Here is a 21,637-nt window from a genome sequence, read left to right on the forward strand (position 1 = left end):
TTCACCACTATGTTACTTTTTGTCTAGCTGATGCCTTGCTCCAACTATAGATCTACCTTAACTTTCAACAAGTTCTGGAAGCTGTCAATTATCCTCTTAGTTATAGACCTGTATATCTTCTTTTTTATTATACACCTCATCTTGTATCACTCTGAATCTAAATTTTGCAGTAGAGTATTTTAGTTTCCACACTTTTTTTTTCTTGACTGTCTTTTGCCTTTCGGTCTATTTGACTCTTATTCAGAAATCAGTAAACAATAGTCTATATTGGGTGAGATATTCTTCAACAGGAAAAGACACAGCATTTATAACTATTAGTCAATCCTATTTCCTGGTGAAAACAAAATCTACCTAACTTACAAGTTGATCTGACTGGAAGATGATCAAGTGGCTGTTTGGTTTCCTGAATTCATTTGAATCGCAGAACTTTAAAAGTCCCAATATCTTTAGAACCATATCCATAACTCTAGGCGAACACCATGTACTCCAGAACAGCTATCATCATACGACCTAACTTGTCCAATAAAATCACAGCTATTTATTGAGGTGATTTGCAAGCGAGCTTGTTAAAGCTGCTCTTTTGCTTATCAATTAGTTCTGATTGTAGGGTGTAGGCAGAGTTAACAGTTACTGTTGCTTTGTCTGTAAACAGCCTAAGCTTAATTATCCTGTCACATGCCATTTTACCACAATTACGTTATCTGTACAATTTTTAGCCACTAAAATACATGCACCACCTAATCCAGCCTTATTACCTACTCAGAAGAATTTATACCAGTGTTCATTGCCTGTAAAGAGTCTAGCTGAGGCTCCACAACATCTTACCTCTTGCACACAGCATACATCTTGCCTCTACTCTGGCATCTCTGTAATCTCATGAGATCTTCCTTTTATTGTACCAGCATTAATTAATTGCAGCCTAAAGATTTTACACTAACAAAGAAGATGATCGTCTATTGTAGGATGCTTGATGTTTCCTTCCTACACCTGAAAGAGAATATGCCATCACTTGATAATGGCTAAGGAGTTTTTGCACATGGCCAAATGTTTCCACTCATCCACCTTGCTACTGTGCACAGTACAGCATGATGAGTGTTAGTCTTATGTTTGCAATAAGAGCTTTTCATTGTGATAGACCTTTGATTAGCTTTAGTATTATTTTACAGACTGGATTACCCATTTTGTTACCAACCACTTTACAGCAGGGTCTGGGAACATTTCTTCATTACAACAGCACTAAAGTGTCTTCTCCATATTTCCAGTTTTTATTCAGAATACATCTCTCCTGGATACTGGATAGGTTGCCTTCACTAAGGTTTATGGAGTCCACATCTTGCATGTGCAGGCAATTTAATGAAGTTATTGCTCTCCTAGACAGTTTGCCTTCATTTGGGCTTATAACATCCATCTTTCCCCATGTAAGTAAGTTAGTTCAAAGCTTACACCTCCTCCTAGACAGGTTGTTGGGGTGTAGAAGAAGGATGAGAAGGGGAAGGAGACAAGTGAGAGGGATATAAGGGAGGCAGCTGGTTGATGGAGGATATATCAGAAAGATGTGTAGGTATGAGGTAACGGACAGGTCGTATGATAGAGAGGAGAGGTACAAGAAAGAGGGGGTGTGAGAGGGGGAGGTAATGGATAGATCATATGGCAGAGAGGAGAAGGGAGAGAAAGATGTGTGGAACAAAGAAAGGTGAGTATGTGAAAATGGAGTCCACATCGACTGGAACTGATATTGAAAGCATAGAAATCCAAAGAAATTTTTAAAGAAAAGCATTAAAAAATACAGTGGAGTCGGGATTATATTTTGAAACTCTGCCAAAATGTTTGCCAAATCTTGAATGTCTGATGTTTCAAAACATCATAGATTATAATAAAAATGTTAGAAGTGTTTTGAAAACTTATACTGAAATGAATAAATACCTAAGTGATTTTTAACAAAACAGCATTTAAACGCAGCAATGATGTAAAGCAATGACACTGAGTACATTTTAGCAAATTGATAATTTTCATTTTGAGTTACATTTTCCATTTACCAAATTCACTTATAAATTGAATGTTTACTTATTTCTGTGTACTTGCAATTTATGTTTCAAATATTAGTGACTCACCATTAAAGTAACTTGCTTTGCAGTTGTCCATGTCAAAGATAGATACCATGACATAGTCATCTATATTGTTAGTGCAGTGAGTGAAGGCACATAGCTTCATGGTTAGGATATTTGGCCCTTGATTGTAAGGTCATGAGTTTGATTCCTGGCAGCATGTTGTGTCCTTGAACAAGACACTTTATCTCATGTTGTTCCAGTCCACTCAGTGGGCAAAAACAAAATTTACTAGTATTTTGTTTCAGGAGACCAGCCTTGTTTGATCTGGGTGTCTGATCTGCATTTTCAATCTATGACAAGTCATTTTGCCATCTGATAATAAAATACTAATAGCCTTGTAATTTGTCTTTGAAATTTGCAGATTTTGTGCTCTGAGAGTCTGGCAAGAAATTAACAATTTATGTTTCTCCGCAAAGCACTGAATCCCTCTCAACACTGGCCTTGGAATCTGTGATTTTCAGCACCTTGAGATACTTGTGCTATATGTATATGTGTGTGTATGTGTGTGTATATATATATATATATATATATATATATATATATATATATATATATATATATATATATATATATACACATGTAAATATGTGTATGTGTGTGTATATTCATGAATATTGACAATTTACAGCTTTGCTTGTCACTTCTGAGTAACACACTTATATCCTTTGCTAACATTACTAATGGTCGTTCTGTGCTTCTAAAGCCCAAGTGAATAAAAAAAAATTGTTTACTGAAATAACAGTTATGGGCTTATGTCAAGAAGTACTCTTCAAAATGAGTCCCCGTCCAACCCACGCTAACTTGGAAAAAACCAGGCTTAAATGAACAAATGTGTGTGTGTGTGTGTGTGTGTGTGTGTGTGTGTGTGTGGGATGATACTGCATTGGAATTTAGATATTCATTTGTTCCCCCTTTGTGTTTGTATTTGGGTAGCATAACAATTTACAAGTTTGCATTGACAGTTCTGACTACTGTAAATCCATTTTTAAGTACAAACAATATTTCATTCTGAAGCATACCCCTAGATTAAGAAATTCCTTATTGCTTCAGCTGCAATCTTTATTTATTTTACTTGTGAGATTGAACTGATTTTTATTTCTCCCATTGGTTAAAATTGATGAAAACCAGCAAGCAAACAAGTAAAAATTCTAATTTATTCTTTGTTTGGTCTTTCAAGAATGGCTATCAGTTAATAAATTTTACCATCTCAATATTTATGAATTTTTTTCTTCTAATTTTCAAATCCTCTGGCAGTTTAAATGAGAAAAATTCTCATGCAAATGTTAAATAATTTTTTTGTTTTTACCTTTTGTTATCTTGCTGTATGAATTTGAATGTTATTTATATATCATTGGAATAATCCAGCATCGAGGAAAATAAATTAACTATCGTTCTATCATATACTCATGATAAAAACAAACAGACAAACCCTCCAATAAATATTACTGCAACAAGAACAGCTATAGTTTTGTATGTATTCATTGTTCATTTTTTGTTTTTCTTTAGCTTTTTAACCCTTATTATTTTCAAGTAATATGAATGATGAATATTAAAACAAAATATGAAAAATATAAGTTGTTGGTCTCATTTTCATTTAAAGACTGTAAATGTATTCTATATTGCATCTGAAGGCATTCAATTTCATGCTGCATCAGAAAAAAAAAAAGAAGAAGAAAAAAAGAAAATGTAAGAAATTAATGTGTACATATAGCTATATTCTTATATTGCATTTCTAATATAATATCTAGAAACATTTAGATGTTGAAACAAAGAAAATTAAAAGCCAACATATCTGTGGTTGTCTTGAGGCTAAAGAAACTTGTGATTATTATCTAGTCATCAATTGGTGAATTACTAACTAACTCAGTATTTTTATGCATTGTAAATCTTCTGCAGATATCAAAATGAACATTTTTTTCACTTTCTCTATTGGGGTATTTATAAACATATTCTAATGACTGAGTATGCATGTTTTAACATAAGATGATGGGAATTATATGGTTTAATCTTCTTAATACCAACTTGCCCAAGCCCACTCCTAGTTCTATTATGGTACAAGCTTTCCGCTTTAAATTAAAATCTTCCATCAAAATTTTAAATTTAAAGCCTTCCATCAAAATTTCATGTTAATTTCATGTTCTAAACTTAAACCCTTTAGTGTTTACATTATTCTGTTCAGTGGAATGATTATTTATTCACATGTTTTGAATTAATCATGCATTATCTCAAAGCTTTCAGATTTTGATGAGGTAACTGTTAATTTTTAGAAGGATATTGTAGGAATGATGTGAGAGGCCGGAGCTGACTAGTTTGAATATAAAGCAGGTGGATATGGCCTGTTTAAATACTAAAGGGTTAAGACGGTGAGCTGGCAGAACCGTTAGCACGCCGGGCGAAATGCTTAGCGGTATTTCGTCTGCCGTTACATTCTGAGTTCAAATTCCGCCAAGGTCAATTTTGCCTTTTATACTTTCGGGGTCGGTAAATTAAGTACCAATTATGCACTGGGGTCGATGTAATCAACTTAATCATTTTGTCTGTTCTTGTTTGTCCCCTCTAAGTTTAGCCCCTTGTGAGCAATAAAGAAATAAGAAACATTAGCATGCCGGGCAAACCTCTTAGTGGCATTTCATTGATAGAATAAGTACCAGTTGAACTTTAGGGTCAATGTAATCGACTTACTCTCTCCTCCGAAATTGTTGACCGTGTGCCAAAATTTGAAATCAGTTTATGTAGTAAACAGCAGCTTAGTAATGACAGTTATTTTACTTAATTTTTCTTTAAAATATTAATTGAAATAAAAGCAGAGTATTTCAACAAAAGTATGGTTACAAAAAAGTTAAGTGAATAATGGTTGACCTGGATTTGTAGCCTTAGCTATGTAACTTGCCATTGGTCTTGAGCTCCAAGTCCAACTATCATTTAACAGATTTATAATGAAAAATATTCCACATATGATCATCTTCTATTTTTCAGGATATGTAGAACTACATTATCTAACATTTCCTTTCCTTATTGAAGTTGGAAAGGTGTGATTCGAGGGTTGTTTGGACACTATTTTCAGTATATTGGGCCACCACTTAAAGGCTTTCCCTTGATGGTGCATATTTTTAATAGTTTTATTTATATATAAATTATGTTTGAAACTCAAATATATTTTATTTCTTGTAATGGAAATGAAAACAAGGATTACAGAAAGAAATAGCATGAAACATTTATTAATTCCTAAAAAAATTAATGGGAAATAATGAAAGTTTCACCCTAACTTTAATTATAAATAGATTGAGATGGAATTCAAGTAGTAAAACAAGTGGAGGCTGGATTTAGACATTACTGAGGCCTTCTAAACGAGAGGTACTTATGAATAGTTGCTGATTCAGCTCTTGAAGGCTTTTCGTGTTTACAACTAACACTACTACAGTAACAATGACAACAATTCTTTAACAGTATTACAAACATTCAAACAACTTTTACTAGAAAGTTCATGTGTGTGTGTGTGTGTGTGTGTACATATACATTAAGAAAGCTTTGATTGGCTTTGGTCTATAGTAGAAGACACTTGCCCAAAATTCTGTGCAGTGGATCCAGACCACAAGGTTTTGGGTTCAGTCCCATTGTGCAGTACTTTGGGAAAAAGCTCCAGGCTGATCAAAGCCATAGAAATAAACTTGGCAGATGGAAACTGAAAGAAGCTCATTGCACATATATGTATGTGTGTGTGTTTAGATTTGCACATATTTGAAGATCACAAACCACAAGCGTGCATAGCTGTGTGGTTAAGAGCAATATTTTCAACAAAATTTTACTGTAATTATCTAATCTGTATATAGCTTCACTATCAAGCTTGTTTTCTCCTATCTAGCACTTTGATGGACTTATCATTAAGCCACTCATTGGTGTAATAATCACGCTTCACTCTGCTTTGTCTATGGCAATTTCAAACCCATTGGTGCTAATTATACTAACTGTTTCAAAGATGTTTTTTTTAACCTTTGTATTAAACTGGCCATATTTGACCCAAATATTCTACCTGCATTATGTTGAAACTGACCATATCAGACCCAAGTATTCTACCTGCTTTATGCTGAAACTGGCCATATCTGGCCCAAATATTCTACCTGTTTTATATTCAGACTGGCCAGTCTGACCTGTCACACCTATCCAACAATATCATTCTAAAAATAAGCAATCATGTCATTGTAATTTTGAAGCTATGAGATAATGCATGATTAATTCAAAACAAGACAAATAGATAAGCATTGCATTTGACAGAGTAATCTGAATGTAATACCAAAGGGTTAAGTTAATAAAAGATAGACAGCAGTCATCATCATCATCATTTAGTGTCCATTTTCCATGCTGGCATGAGTTGTTAGATGGTTTGACTGGAACTGGCAAGCTGGAGAGCTGCACCAGGTTCCAGTCTGATTTGGCTTGATTCCTATGGCTGGATGCCCTTCCTAATGCCAACCACTCCAAGAGTGTAGTGGGTGCCATTTATGTGTCACTGGCATGGGTGCCTTTTACATGTCCTCAGCACCAGCCATGACTGCAATTTCACTTGGCTTGATGAGTCTTCTCAAGCACAGCAATTATCACCAAAGGTCTTGGAGAAGTCAGTAGATTATCTAAAATTCTTTCTATTAATATGACAAATGTCATGCTATGTTACTTCTGGCTCATTATATTCCAAGTTCAAATCACTCTGAGATCCCTGTAAATGTTTGAGTTTAATTTACCTGTAAACTTTTGATTTAAGTAAGAACATTTTAAAATGGGCAGTTTTTTGCATCACAGAACCATAAGTGGCCTCAGGTAGGCTAGTAGTGTATAAAGATTCTTAATTCATTTGCAAACAACAGGTATGTAGCAAGATTTAGATTTGAAAACATATCTTAGAATCTATCACGGAATTAGCGCCTAATTAGTTAGCTGCCTGACAAAGAAAAAAAATAGTTAATTCTATTTTGGCTGTTAAAATCTACAGTTTATTTTCAGGTACAATATATTTAGTGATAAAGAAGACACTAATTAGGTTTCAGCTCTACTATCTTTATTCAAAACTGTTATTGGTAGTAATTTTGTGAAAATCATTGAATATTTATTACTTGTTTAACGATCTTATTAATTAGGTATTATAAGCATCATTTTAAGATAGGAACGAATGGCAAGACTTGTGGCTGAACTTCCCCCATGTATCTGTCCTTGTCAGGTGGCCTGTCGCATTATCAATTACCCTTCAGAAATTATGCAATTCCATTTTCTCTAATTAGGTCCTATAGGATGAACCATAAATAGCTTTACCATTAAACATACAGATATATATATATATATATATATATATACATGTATGTACATATATATAAATCTCTCTCTCTCTCTCTCTCTCCCTATATATATATATATATATATATATATATATATATATATATATATATATATATATATACATATATATATATATGTATATACATGTATGTACATATGTATACATACATATTTCTCTCTCTCTCTCTCTCTCTCTCTCTCTCTCTCTCTCTCTATATATATATATATATATATATATATATATATATATATATATATATATGTATATATCTTATATGCGTATATGGGTACAGGCATCACAAAACGTAAACAACATGAAATACGAAAACAAAGTTGGGTACGCAAACAACAAGATAAACAAATAGAAAACAAGACAAGTAACATAAAGAACGACCCTTCATCAGCTGTCGGCTGTCCATCTGCTCCTCATTTCGAGCATTCAATGACATACATACAAGGGAGTACCCAAAAATAACTGGAAACGTTCTCTGTGGGACAAACCCATTGTAGTTCAGGTTTCTGCTGCTAGAAGCCACTTGATGTGACCCTCAAGCATCATCAGTCTGCTGACCGGCATTGTTGAGTAAAGTCATACTGGTGCCTCTTTGTTTTGCAGTGATTTTCTGTTTATCGATTTTACAATGGTTGAAACGGAAGGACAGCGTGCTTCCATGAAATTCTGTTTTCTGTTGGGGAAAATTGGCTGAAACAGTTGTCATTCTTCAAACAGCTTAGGACACTGCCATGAGCAAAGCACAAGTTTATGAGTGGTTTCCATGCTTGAAGACCAATCTCATTCAGGACGACCGTCGACCTTCCGAACGAATGAAAACATCATGAAAATTCATAAGCTGATCTTTGAGGACAGTCACTGAACAATTGGTGAACTTGTTGGTATAACTCGTGTGTACTGGAGCTCCTGCCAATGAATTTTGAGTGAGGAATTGCGAATGAAAAAAGTTTCAGCAAAATTTGTTCCTTGCTTGCTCATGGAAGATCAAAAACAGTCACGACTGAATGCGTGAACTGAAGAACGGTTAGAAGTTGATCTGGACCTTTTTGCAGAGGTCATCACTGGTGACAAAAGCAAGTGTTACTGAATAATTTGCAGTTGTGGAAGAAATGAAGGAAAAAAAATAACAGAGGTATTAAAAGGCTCTGCTTCAAATTGTGGAAAATGTGCCAGGACTAATGCATTGGTTCAAATGGAGAAAACTTTGAAGGTGATAAAAGTATAAGCATATAAAACTAAGTAAATAAAATAATATTGCAAAATTCTGGTTTCTTTTGGGTACCACCTCGTATATATATGTGTGTGTGTGTGTGTGTGTATATATGTGTATTTTCAGGATTAAATAAAAGGAAGACAACAAATGAAAAATAGACATACCTATATATATATATATATATATATATATAGTTAAAAAAAAAAGCGTGTAGTAAATAAACAAATGAACATATACTCAATACACAGGCGAACAGAAAACACAGAAGGTCACCAACTCCTCATCAGTTATCGGCCAGAGGGTCAAACGCAATTTCGGCCATGTATAAATAAGGTACTTTTATTATCTTAATTGGACTATTTTACACACACACACACACATCCATATATATATATATATATATATGTGCACACACACACACGCGCACACACACATATATACGCACACAGGCACAGACATACATATACATACATATATATGTGCATACATACACACACACACACATACATACACACATTCTTATACTGGAACAGTTTTGGTGTGAAATACTTCTATTTATGCTAAAAAAAAAAGAAAGAAATTACAAATTCTTAGGAAGTTTATCTATCTGTAAAATCTTGGCTCCTGTTATATAATCTTCTGTATATGTTACCATACCCCTCTTCACATCAGATATGAAAATGAGTGTACTTATCAGTACAACTATCCTTTACCATATTAACCATATTAATATTGATGTTGGCTATGAACAATTTGGGAACTAATATTAGTCATTAATTTCATTAATATTTTGACATCTGTTTTATTGTGTATAGTTTGGTTTGGGATAAGCTTCTTAGTATTGCTCTGTTCCTTAATTGTTACCAGTTTGACTATCTAGTTGTCTCTCCCAGATAAAACCTATCTTGTGTTAAAATTTTCTGTTGGACTCTCTTTACTCTGGCTGCCTTTCTTTTAGTAAAAGAAACTACTTACAGAAATAAAGTTGTAACAACAACAACAACAATAATAATAATAATGATAATAATAATAATAATAATAATAATAAGAGGAATGATTTCAAATTTTGGCACAAGGCCAGCAATTTTGTGTGTGTGTGTGGGGGGGCTAAGTCAATTATATTGACCCCAGTGCTCAACTGGTACTTATTTTATCGACCCTTGAAAGAATGAAAAGCAAAGTCGACCTCAGCAGAATTTGAACTCAGAACATAAGGATTCAGAAGAAATGCTGCTAAGAATTTTGTGTGATGTACCAACATATGCTCGCTCACTGCCCTCTATAATGATGGTGGTGATGATGATGACGACGATGACGATGATGATGATGATGAAGATGATGATGATCCTCAACCCTTTGTTGCGTGTCATTTAATGTATTTGCACTCTGCTGCAAAGTATAATCTGTGACTGCTGGGTTTGGTAGGTTTCAGTGTTGAGATAGGAAGTGTGGAATATTTAGCTTGAAGCCGAGTGCATAAGAACTAGGATGAACTAGGGTGGGCCTACCAGATAAATAAACGGTTGTGTTGAAATTTAGTATAGAGGAGTTTTAACAACTTATTTTCCTGTTCTTTTTACCACGCCTGATTCCTAGCAAATTAAGGGTTGTTAGACTAAGCTACTTTATTTACACCCAAGCAATGAAGTAGTCATCATTGTTAGTAGTTTTCAAGGCTGAATTAATCCTTTTCTACTCTACCTGAAATGCAGTTGGTAGGAGCGATGGTGTTATCACCGCTTTGGAATCTCACAGAGAAGAATATGAGATCTCCATTCTTACATATTTGCTTTCAAATTTTGCACAAGTTCAGCACATTCGGGGGAGGGGGTGGGAGTTGATTACATCGATTCCAGTTCTCAATTGGTCCTTATTTCATTGACCCCCAAGAGGATGAATGACAAAGTTGACCTTGGTGAAATTTGAACCCAGAACATAAAGATGGATGAAATGCTGCTGAGCATTTTGCTCAGCATGCTAATAATTCTGCCAGCTTTCCACCCTGCTCTGCTCTTACTTACAGTTGTGCTTTTATCTTTTTTTTCTTTTACTTGTTTCAGTCATTGGACTGCAGTCATGCTGGGGCATCACCTTGAAAGGTATTGTTGAGCAAATCAACCTCAGTAACTTAATACTTAGTTTATTGAACACTTTTTGCTGAACTGCTAAGTTATGGGGACATAAATAAACCAACACTGGTTGTGAAGTGGTGATGGTGGACAAACACAAACACTAAGACACACATACACACACACACACACACATAATGGGCTTCTTTCAGACTCCATCTATCAAATCCACGCACAAAGCTTTGATGTAAATTGATTAGAAAGACAGAATACTTGATAATGATCCTTTTGATCCCTTTCATAGATACAGTATTTCTGTTTCATTGGAGAAAGAAGAAAATGGGATTTTGTAATGCTTTTGCCTTTCTTAAGAGTAAGCTGTATATAAAAAAAAAAATATAAAACAATTGAAGCTGCTAATACTTCTGATTTGCAACACCTGGTTTAACGAAAAATAATTGATTTCATCTCCTATGGAGAACTGATAGTTAAAAGTAGGCTTGGGGAAGACTTAACCCTTTTGCATTTAATCCACCCAAATCCAGCCCGAGTTTTCTACCTAGTCTATGTTAAAACTGACCAGATCCAATCTCTCACACCTACCTTACAATGTCATTCGAAGCATAGAGAAACACACCATTGAAATCTTGAAGCTGTGAATAAATAAGCAATGCAATTGACAAAAAAAATCTGAACTCTAAAGGGTTAATAAATATCATTGCTGAAAATAAGGTGATGTGAATCCAAAGTCTTAGTTTCCAGTAATGCAACATTAATAATTATTGTTTCTGAAATAAATTCAAGACCAGCAATTTTGAGGGGAGGGGTAAATTTATTACATCAACCCTGACACTTGACTAGTGTTTTACTTTATTGATCTTGGAGAGAGGAAAGGCAAAATTGACCTCAGCAGGATTTGAACTTGGAATGAAAAGAGTTGTGATTAATTTAAATAAAACAAAACATTTTGTCTTATACTTGTACAATTCTGGTAACCCACCACCCTTACCATTGATAATAATTCTTTTTACTACAGGCAAAAAGCCTAAAATTTTGTGAGAGAGTGTTAGTTGATTCTAGTGTTCAAGTGGTACTTATTTTAATGACCCTGAAAGGGTGAATGAAAGTTGGCCTCTGTAGAATTTGAATTCAAAACATAAAAATGGATGAAATGCTGCTAAGCATTTTGTCTGTTATACTAATGATTCTGCCAACTTGCCACCTTAACATTGCTAATAATGAAAATATATAATTATAAAGAATTTCATTGAAATGAAATGGCTAGAACTTAAAATGAAAACAAGATCATTAAAATTCAATTTGATCAGTGATGCTTAATCTACTAACACTACTACTAGAATATATTGAATTGATGCAACAGTTCTATATTTAAAAAGGCTAAGTGGGAAGGATATGTGGTAGTCATGCTTTTCTTGCATAATGACATTAGTAGTGAGAAAAAGGTGAAATGCCTTTCCAACCAGGAATCCAAAATTTTTTTGTGAACTCGATTTGCCATAAGCTTTATCTCTTGCTCTGCAGAACCCTATTGATAATACAAATATATTGATTTCAAACCAGCAAGTGTATTGCTATATGGTTGTTCAACATATAGATAGTAACAAAAGCTGTCTCAAATCACTTCTTAAAAAAAGGAAAGGAAACATGTTAGACAAAGTAGTTGGGCTAACTCAAGGAGAAACAACACAAAGCCAGGCTTTGTGCAAAACTTAGTATAAGTGATAAAACCAAGCCCTTTATGTTATTGATTATTTTTCAAGTTGCCTTTGGGCAGGATTTGCAATAGTATTTCAGCAGTACCTGCTACCTTCCTCTATACCAGTGCATTAATGTAGCCATGATGCATGTATTCATGCACAGACATAACTGTGTTGTTAAGAGGTTTGTTTCCAAACAATGTGGTTTTAGGTTCAGTCCCACTGTGTGGTACCTTGGGCAAATCTCTTCTGTTATTGCTTCAGGTTGGCCAAAGCCTTTGAAAGGATTTGGCTGATGAAAAGAGAAAGAAAGGAAAGAAGTTTATCATGTATGTATGTAGATATGTACAGATGTATGCATGTATGTATTCATGTATGTACCTACATAAGTATGTATGTATGTATGTATCATCATACAAGTGGTGTCTTTCATTTGCAATCTTTCATGGAAACATGTCTTTCTTTGGAACAAGTGAGGGTCAGTGACTGGAAGGGCATCAGGCTATAAAAAAATCTACCTCTAATTCTGCCTGACTCTTGCATGCATGGAAAAGTGGTTGTTAAACCATGGATGATGCCAATAATGATACTGTTTTAATTTTTGTGGTATTAGTAATAGACTAATATCCTACATTATTTCGTCTGTCTTTACATTCTGAGTTCAAATTCTACCAAGGTTGACTTTGTCTTTTATCCTTTTGGGATAGATAAATTAAGTACCAGTTGCATACTGGGGTCAGTCTAATTGACTGGCTCCCTCCCCCAAAATTTTGGGTTTTGTGCTTACAGTAGAAAAGAATATCCTACATTGTTTTATTGTTACCATCTCCACCAGAGTTGAAGGGAGTTAGTTGCAAATATATGAGCTATTGAAGTACCTTCTTATACACCATAAGTTCAAATCAAGTGCATGATTTAGTTGTGTTTCTAAGCAGAGAGCTTCATTTCACAATTTCTTTTCTGCATAGCTGCTGGGAATAGATAACAAATGATCTGGGAATGTTATTTGTAATAGACATAAGCATTCTGTCCAGAGTAGGTTTATTTCTCATGTATCTCACATCATAAAACAAGAGCTGTACCTTTAAAACCACTTTAGAATTGCACATGTACACACACAGAGGAAAAAATGTATATATATATATATATATATATATATATATATATATATATATATATATACATTTTTTCCTCTGTGTGTGAATTTTAAAGCCATTTTTGGGTAAAAAAATGTGTGTCTTATAGGCCATCAAATATGGTATATATATATATATATATATATATACCATATTTGATGGCCTATAAGACACACATTTTTTTACCCAAAAATGGCTTTAAAATTCTCCCTGCGTCCAATGCACTCAATGTGGGCTCAAAACTCGCTCAAAACGGTAGGTATGTTTACAAAACGTGTGCTGCCATCTATTGGTGTACAATTGCCTACAGTATGTTTATATGTTTGTAGATGCAATTAATTGCTTATAACATAAAGTTATACAGGTAAGTCATCATCATCATCGTTTAACGTCCGCTTTCCATGCTAGCATGGGTTGGACGATTCGACTGAGGACTGGTGAAACCGGATGGCAACACCAGGCTCCAGTCTGATTTGGCAGAGTTTCTACAGCTGGATGCCCTTCCTAACGCCAACCACTCAGAGAGTGTAGTGGGTGCTTTTACGTGTCACCCGCACGAAAACGGCCACGGAGGAATTAAAACATTATTTTAGTGGTAATTTATTTTACAAAAGTATAGCCTAGGTTATGGTGTGGCCTATGCACTTGTGCATCTTATAGGCCATCAATTACACTATATGTGTGTGTGTGTATTGACTATATATCATTCAGTGATATTTAATTTGAATCATATTAAAAATTTAGTCTTCCACATTTATTAAGGATTTCAGTGTCTCTTTAGGGTTTTAGTTATTGTTGTGGTTGTTGTTTAGTACCAGTTCAGCATTGATTATCCCTTAGCATGTAAGCCAGTCATATCCATCTCAAATATTCTACTCATTTTATCTTCAAAATGGCCAGATCTGGCCTCTCACACTTACCATAGAGTGTCGTTCCAAAAATATATAATCACATCAAAATCTCAAAGCGGCAAGATATTTCAGGATTAATTCAAAGTAATGTTAATGAATAAGATTTACATTTAACAGAATAATCTGAATGCTAAAGGGTTAAACAGGCCTAGAATCAAAGGTGTTGTGACTGTAAGCCTTCCCTCTTTCTTTCAGACATAGTGTATGCTGGACTACATTAGCCAATGTGACATTACTTTTACTCATTGATGTGATGTGATTGAATCAGATTTAGTTGTTGTTTCTTGCAAGTTTAAATGACTGCATGTAACACACCTGTACGCTTGTTCAGTATTGTTGAATATTAAAAAGGATTTCACAACGAATAAGATATAATAAAGTGTGATTTGATATTTTGAATAACAATGTTTTGTATATTAGAATAGCAAGTTGTTCAATTTTCAACAAAATATATTACTAATATGTGCACACACACACATGTATGTTTGTATTTGTATGTATTATATATATATGTGTGTGTGTGTGTGTATGTATGTATGTATGTATGTATGTATGTATGTATATATATATATATATATATATATATGTATGTACATATGTGTATATGTATGTCTATGTGTGTATATATGTATGTGTGTGTGTGTATATGCATATGTGTATGTATGTATATGTAGCATCATCATCATCATTCCTTAATGTCCTCTTTTCCATGTTTGCATGAGCCAGACAGTGTTCATTGAGGTAGATTTTCTGTGGCTGGGTGCCCTTCCTGCCACCAACCCTCATCTTTTTCCAAGCAAAGTAATATTTTCCCATGTCTGGACATGTTTTCGCAGAATATTGGAAATTAGTGATACTACTCATGTATGACAGCATCACTCGTTTACAAGAATCACGCGATGCCAAGACAAGAGCACACACACATGTTCACATTCAAATGCACACATACACATATATATATATATATATATATATATATATATATATATATATATATATATATATATATATATATATAGGCGCGGGCATGGCTGTGTGGTTAGGAAGCTTGCTTCCCAGCTGCATGGTTTTGGGTTCAGTCCCACCGCGTGGCACCTTGTTATATATATATATATAACAAGCTTCTTACATGTATGTGTAAGGTGAACTTCATTCAGTTTCTGTCTACTAAATCTGCTCACAAGACTGGTTGGCCTAGTAAAAGACACTAAGGTGTCACATAGTGGAACTAAACTTGTAACCATGTGATTTGGAAAGAAGGTTCTTAACTGCACAACTATGCCTGTGCTTATATATGTATAAATATCTGCAGATTGTGTGTGTGCATATGTTTATTTATGCATCTATGTATGTTTGTGTGTGTGCATATATATATATATATATATATATATATATATATATACACACATACACACACACACACACACACACACATTCACACATAGCAAAATTATTGTGCTAAATTTCATTACAAGTTTTTGGATTCAGTGATATTACATTTTAAGATATAACTGTGTGACAATGATAATATAAAAATCAAAAAAGGAAAAAAATAAAGATTTTAATAAGATTGGAGTTGAGGGGTACTTAGAAGTTATTAGTTATATAGTTTGTTATAGAGAGAAGTGTAATATTGCATATATGAGAAATATATTGAATTTATTTCTCGTAATTTAAACTATATAAAAGCAGCCTACTATAGAAGACTATAGGAAACACAATCTAATTAATCACTTAAAGCATTTAGATAGATATTATTATTTTTGTTATATAAAATACTATTTTCCCAGTATGGGGAATTTAATTTGTTTCTATCTATTAAAACTATACTAAAATATTAAAACAGTCAACTATAGGAGAAATAATACAATTTATGTATTACTTGAGGCGTGTATATTAATATTTAAATTTTTGTTACATAAAATACTAATTTCCGAGTTTCTGTACACACTAATATGAGAGTATGCAAGAAATAATTGGGTAGCGTCTTTATATTGACAACCAGCTGTTCTGAGTGACTTACTGCAGTTTATGCTAATTATTTTTCTGTGCAAGCAGACTCTCCGCAACCAGCAAGCAGTGTTGGATGCTTGCCTAATCGCTGGAGAAGCTGCCTTCGCTTTCGTTCGTATACATACATATATTAAACAGCAACCTAAACAGTGTACAAGTTGTTCACTTTACGGTGTGGACCGTTTATTTACAGGTTAGTTGTTTGACAATTTCATTTATCTTGTTTTGTTATTCTTTTCCTTTATTTTACGCTGGCTGCTGGTCTTAAAACACTCATGCAATCTCGACATTAAACAAAAAAGCAAACAAGCAAAGAAAGAAATATAAAACAATAACATATAGTAAATAATAGATTTTTCTTTTCTTCCCCGAAATATCATTGGAAATATTATTTTGAAATTAATCTATGTTGAAGTTAATTTTCAAATTTAGATTTCTTTTCCTTTCAAACTATTCAATGATTTGTATACAACTATATCAACTGTTTATAATATGTTTTCCTTCTTCTATTAACAAAGATTTTTAAAAATGTATATACTATGTTACATATATTTTTGACAATATTTCTTTTATATCAGCCTATTTTTTTTCTCCTTTTGATTTAGTAAAGATAAAAAGATTTTCCAAAGAATGATATTTTCTCTCTGTATCTCTCAGTAGTTATTAAAAATGTATATTCATTTTTTTATCAATGAACAACTGCCTTGTGTAATAAGATATTTTTAGTGGTTTTTATTTTAGTATAGTTTCTTTAATGAATGAAACAAAACAAAAACAACTTTTTGATAGCATGTACCTTAGTTATTTACTTCTGTTAAAATAGATCCTTTTTTTTGTCAGTGTCTTCTATCCATTTATACATTATATCTGTACATGTGTGTGTGTGTGCATGTATGTGATGGGTGGGGCTGTCATTTTTATATAAAAAAATCGTATTTATTTTCCATCTAAAATATAAATGGGACCCAACATTTTTATGTTAATTCTCTACACTACATGAGATATTTAAGTATTAAACTGTTTTATTTAGGTGTAAATATTACTTGAATAGCCTTCTGTCACTTTTGGATTTGTATTTTTCCACTTTTCTTCTACTTCATCCACCACCACTTTTTTGTTCATTTATTTAACATATCTTGTTTTCCTGAGATTTATCACATTGTACTTTTTTATTGTATCTTCATTAGTGCAATAATATCAGTATTCAAGTATCCTTTAGATATTTGTAAATTTTAATTAATGCAATATATCTGAAGAGCTTGCAGTGGCAAAGTCATCTTATGTAAGGACAACTGAGTAACTTTTTCTATGCAATAACCCAAACTAGGTAGGGATTTCTTTGAGGTTCTCTTCTTTCACTTTTGATTGTTGTGAAACTGCAGTATTGAAGGGAACTATGTAAGCATGCTATTGATAATGTTTTTATTCATATGCATTTATACAATGTCATCATCATCTTCTCATCACCTTTTCACACATAGCAATGAAATCTGTTGCTTCCTTCAATAATGTCCAGAAGGCTTCTGGTTGTAGGTGTCATTTGTTGTCTGAAAATTGCATGTGTGTCAGTAAGTCTGGATTTATTCTCAACAGCCTTCATCTTTTGTAGCATCATTCATTCATCAGAAGATGCAACTATAAAGGAAAGATCTAGAAGCCTTCAGTGAGCTGTGGAAAGTTGCCTTCATATGCTAACAAGTTGTAGTCAGCATGCTTACAAGAACTCAGTGACTGCATCATTGTCATTAATTTAACTTTTGTTTCTCAATGTTAGCATGAATTGTACAACAGCAAATCTCCAATCACTGTTCCATTCTATAATGTCTATCTAATGGAGTGTTGCAGACAGCTGAGTCATTATGGCATGACTGATTTCTAATTGGCAAGTATGTATAGTTTATATTGTGTCTGCAGTACTATGCTGTGTTCCTGACTAAAATTCTTTATAAAATCTCACTAGATCTATGATACTATAGAACCCTTGAAGTTCAAAATGTTTCATTAACTTGTAAAGTCTCACTGTTAGTTTGGAGAGGAAAGTGTTATACTAAATGGATTTATATGAGATACGTTATAGGAACAAATCCTCAATGATCCCTTGTATATATCTAGACACTCTTTTGGTGTTTTTATAGTTCAGAATATTTTTCTTGTATGAATCCTTTATATGAATATCTTTGAAAAAACCTTTTCAGCTAATTTTAAGCATGTACCAAAACTACAAATGTTTGTTAATTTTGGCCACCAATAAAAGGAAAGCAATTCAAAATGATACTGTTTTTTTTTTATTTTATTATGTTGGCCTCTGATATAAAAAGATCTAACTTACTTAAGCTTCAACTAAACATAGGGTAGAATAATTTACATAAACCACAAATTTGCATTTCTCTTGTGATTCATATTCCTGTTGAAAATGTGTCTTTAAGTTCTTTCTATTGCTCCCCAATTTATGTACTGCCTCTTTAATCCTTTAACATTTAAACCAGCCATATTAGGCCTGAATATTGTAACTGTTTTATGTTCAGACCTGACCAGACAGATCTCGCCTCTTACATGTACCTACAATGTATTTTTAAAAATTCACAATCACATCATCAAAACCTTAAAGCTACGAGATAATGAATGTTAAATTTATAATTATTTTTTATCTTTTACTCGTTTCAGTCATTGGACTGTGGCCATGCAGGGGCACCGCCTTGAAGAATTTTTAGTTGAATGTATCAACTGCAGTACTTTCTTTTTGAAAGCCTGTTACTTATTCTATCAGTTTCTTTTGCTGAACTGTTCAGTTATGGGGACGTAAATACACTAGTGTCAGTTGTCCAGCAGTGGTGGGGACAAACATAGATACAAAGACACACACACATAGACATACATATACATATATATGACAGGCTTCTTTCAGTTTCCATCTACCAAATCCACTCACAAGGCTTTGGTCAGCTTGTGGCTATAGTAGAAGACACTTGGCCAAGGTGCCACACAGTGGGACCGAACCCCAAATCATGTGATTGAAAAGCAAACTTCTTACTACACAGCCATGGCTGTGCCTTTGTGAATAAATAAGCAATTACATTTGATGAAGTAGTTTGAATGCTAAAGGGTTAAATGTGAGTTGGAAAATATAATTTCATTTTGTTTCCTTTCAGCCTAAACCTCAGTTTAGTTTAGCCCTTTAGCATTCAAACTGACCATATACAGCCTAAGTATTCTACCTGTTTTATGTTCAAACTAGCCAGATGCAACCTCTCACACCTACCCTACAATGTCCTTCAAAAAAATAAGCAATCACATCATGAATATTGTGTAAAAACCTTCCCCTGAGTCTAAGCCTAAATGTGGTCTAGAATTCTAATATGGTAATTTTTCTTTTTTGCTTTTTACTACTTTTAAGAAGACATGTTAAGGAAGAACTTTGTATTTTTTTAATTGTAGGATTTTTCTCATCTGTTCATATTAAGAAATTAAACATTTCAGCATCGATTGAATTATTGTGTGTGTGTGTGGTTAATACTTCACTTAAGTTTAATTCATGTGTATCATCCTCATATACTTTAGACCTACCAACAGGTGTTGGTAATCACATTAAATATGACTTTTAAGCTTACTGTTACTATTATGATGATTATCTCATCCCAACACCTTGTCGTCCCATCTTCATACTGGTTTTCCCATAGTGCTATGTATTTAGTTTGAAGTGTTTATGCTAAGAGGATTACTTATCCACTATCAGGACATGTTGAGCTACTTATTTATATAAGTTATTTCAAAGGTATTTTTGAATGGATGTTCACAGGTATAGATTAGGTGTAGCAGTTTTTACCTATATTCAGAAGCTATATCGAATGTGAAAATGAAATTCAATGCATCACACAAGTCTCCTGTGTGTATATATATATATATATATATATATATATATATATTTGTATATATATATATTTGTATATATGTATGTATGTATGTATGTATGTATGCATATGTATGTATATATTTGTATACATGTATGTATGTATATATTTATGTATGTGTGTGTATATATATATGTATGTGTGTGTGTATATATATATATATATATATATATATATATATTTCTATCTGTCTATATATATATGATTTTATTGAACATATAATCTATAAATGAGCTCTAGTTTCATGACAAAAAAAGAAAATTAAAATTGAATGTTTAGTTAAGCTGCTCTCATTGCAAATGTATTTAATATTGTAATGATCCTATTTCCATTATTATTATTATTATTGTTATCATTTATATTATTATTATTATTAAGTTTGTCAGCTGGCAGATTCATTAGCGCATCAAACAAAATGCTTAGCATCATTTCTCCGAGCTCTTTATATCATGGGTTCAAATCCTGCTGAGGTCAACTTTACCTTTCATCCTTTTGAGGCCGATGCAATAAAGTACCAGTTAAGTAATTGGGTCAAAGTAATCAGCTTTCCCCCTCCACTCAAAACTGCTGGCCTTGTACCAAACTTACAAGGGTTTATTATTATTATTATTATTATTATTATTATTATTCACCCTCCTTTACAAGGCAAAGCAGTTGGTGTTCCTCTGTCTAGTGGCTATGGCGAAAGAAGTTGTGTAGTGGACAAGGCTGAAACGAATGATGAAAGATACCTTAGTCTTTGGTCAAGCCCTCATCGACTTTTCAAGTTCCACTTTGAAAGAAAAGTGAGGGTGGAGAGGGAAGTGCTACCTCTCGGTGAATTTGTGAGAAGGTGGGTGACTGTGGCAAAAATAGTTAGAATGAATAATGGCCCTACTCTAAGCAAGCACCTGGGAGAGCAACTGATGGGAGAGGGCTCGTGCCTTTGGTGGTCAGGGTAATCCTGGATCTGTGGGGGTTCCTTGATTAGCTGGAGTTTCCTCTGTATCAAGAGGACTATATCATTTGTGTTGTCACATATTTTGTATACTATGTATACTATACTTTTATTGCATTTCACCACCTTTTCCATTTTTTCTCACCATCCTTTATGTAAATCTCCATACAAATTGTTGGCTTTAAGGCAGCGAGCTGGCAGAAGCATTAGTACACCGGGCGAAATGCTTAGCGGTATTTCATCCGCTGTTATATTCTGAGTTCAAATTCTGCCGAGATCGACT

At 33.5% G+C, this 21,637-nt stretch overlaps 1 protein-coding gene across 4 annotated transcripts in view; it reads left to right on the top strand.

Moving 5' to 3' along the window:
• LOC106876923 (uncharacterized) overlaps positions 1-21,637 on the top strand; it is a 146,949-nt gene that overhangs the window by 16,784 nt on the left and 108,528 nt on the right. For 2 of the 4 annotated variants that reach the window (XM_089351277.1, XM_089351275.1), the window contains exon 1: positions 16,553-16,702. The exons of the other annotated variants lie outside the window; for them this stretch is intronic. The gene's annotated coding sequence lies outside the window, so the exon portion shown is untranslated. Of the gene's footprint in view, positions 1-16,552; positions 16,703-21,637 lie in introns of those variants that run through there. 4 annotated transcript variants of the gene reach the window in all.

The sequence above is a fragment of the Octopus bimaculoides genome, chromosome 4 (assembly GCF_046866305.1).
Source record: "Octopus bimaculoides isolate indiv1 chromosome 4, ASM4686630v1, whole genome shotgun sequence".
NCBI classification, from domain to species: domain Eukaryota; kingdom Metazoa; phylum Mollusca; class Cephalopoda; order Octopoda; family Octopodidae; genus Octopus; species Octopus bimaculoides.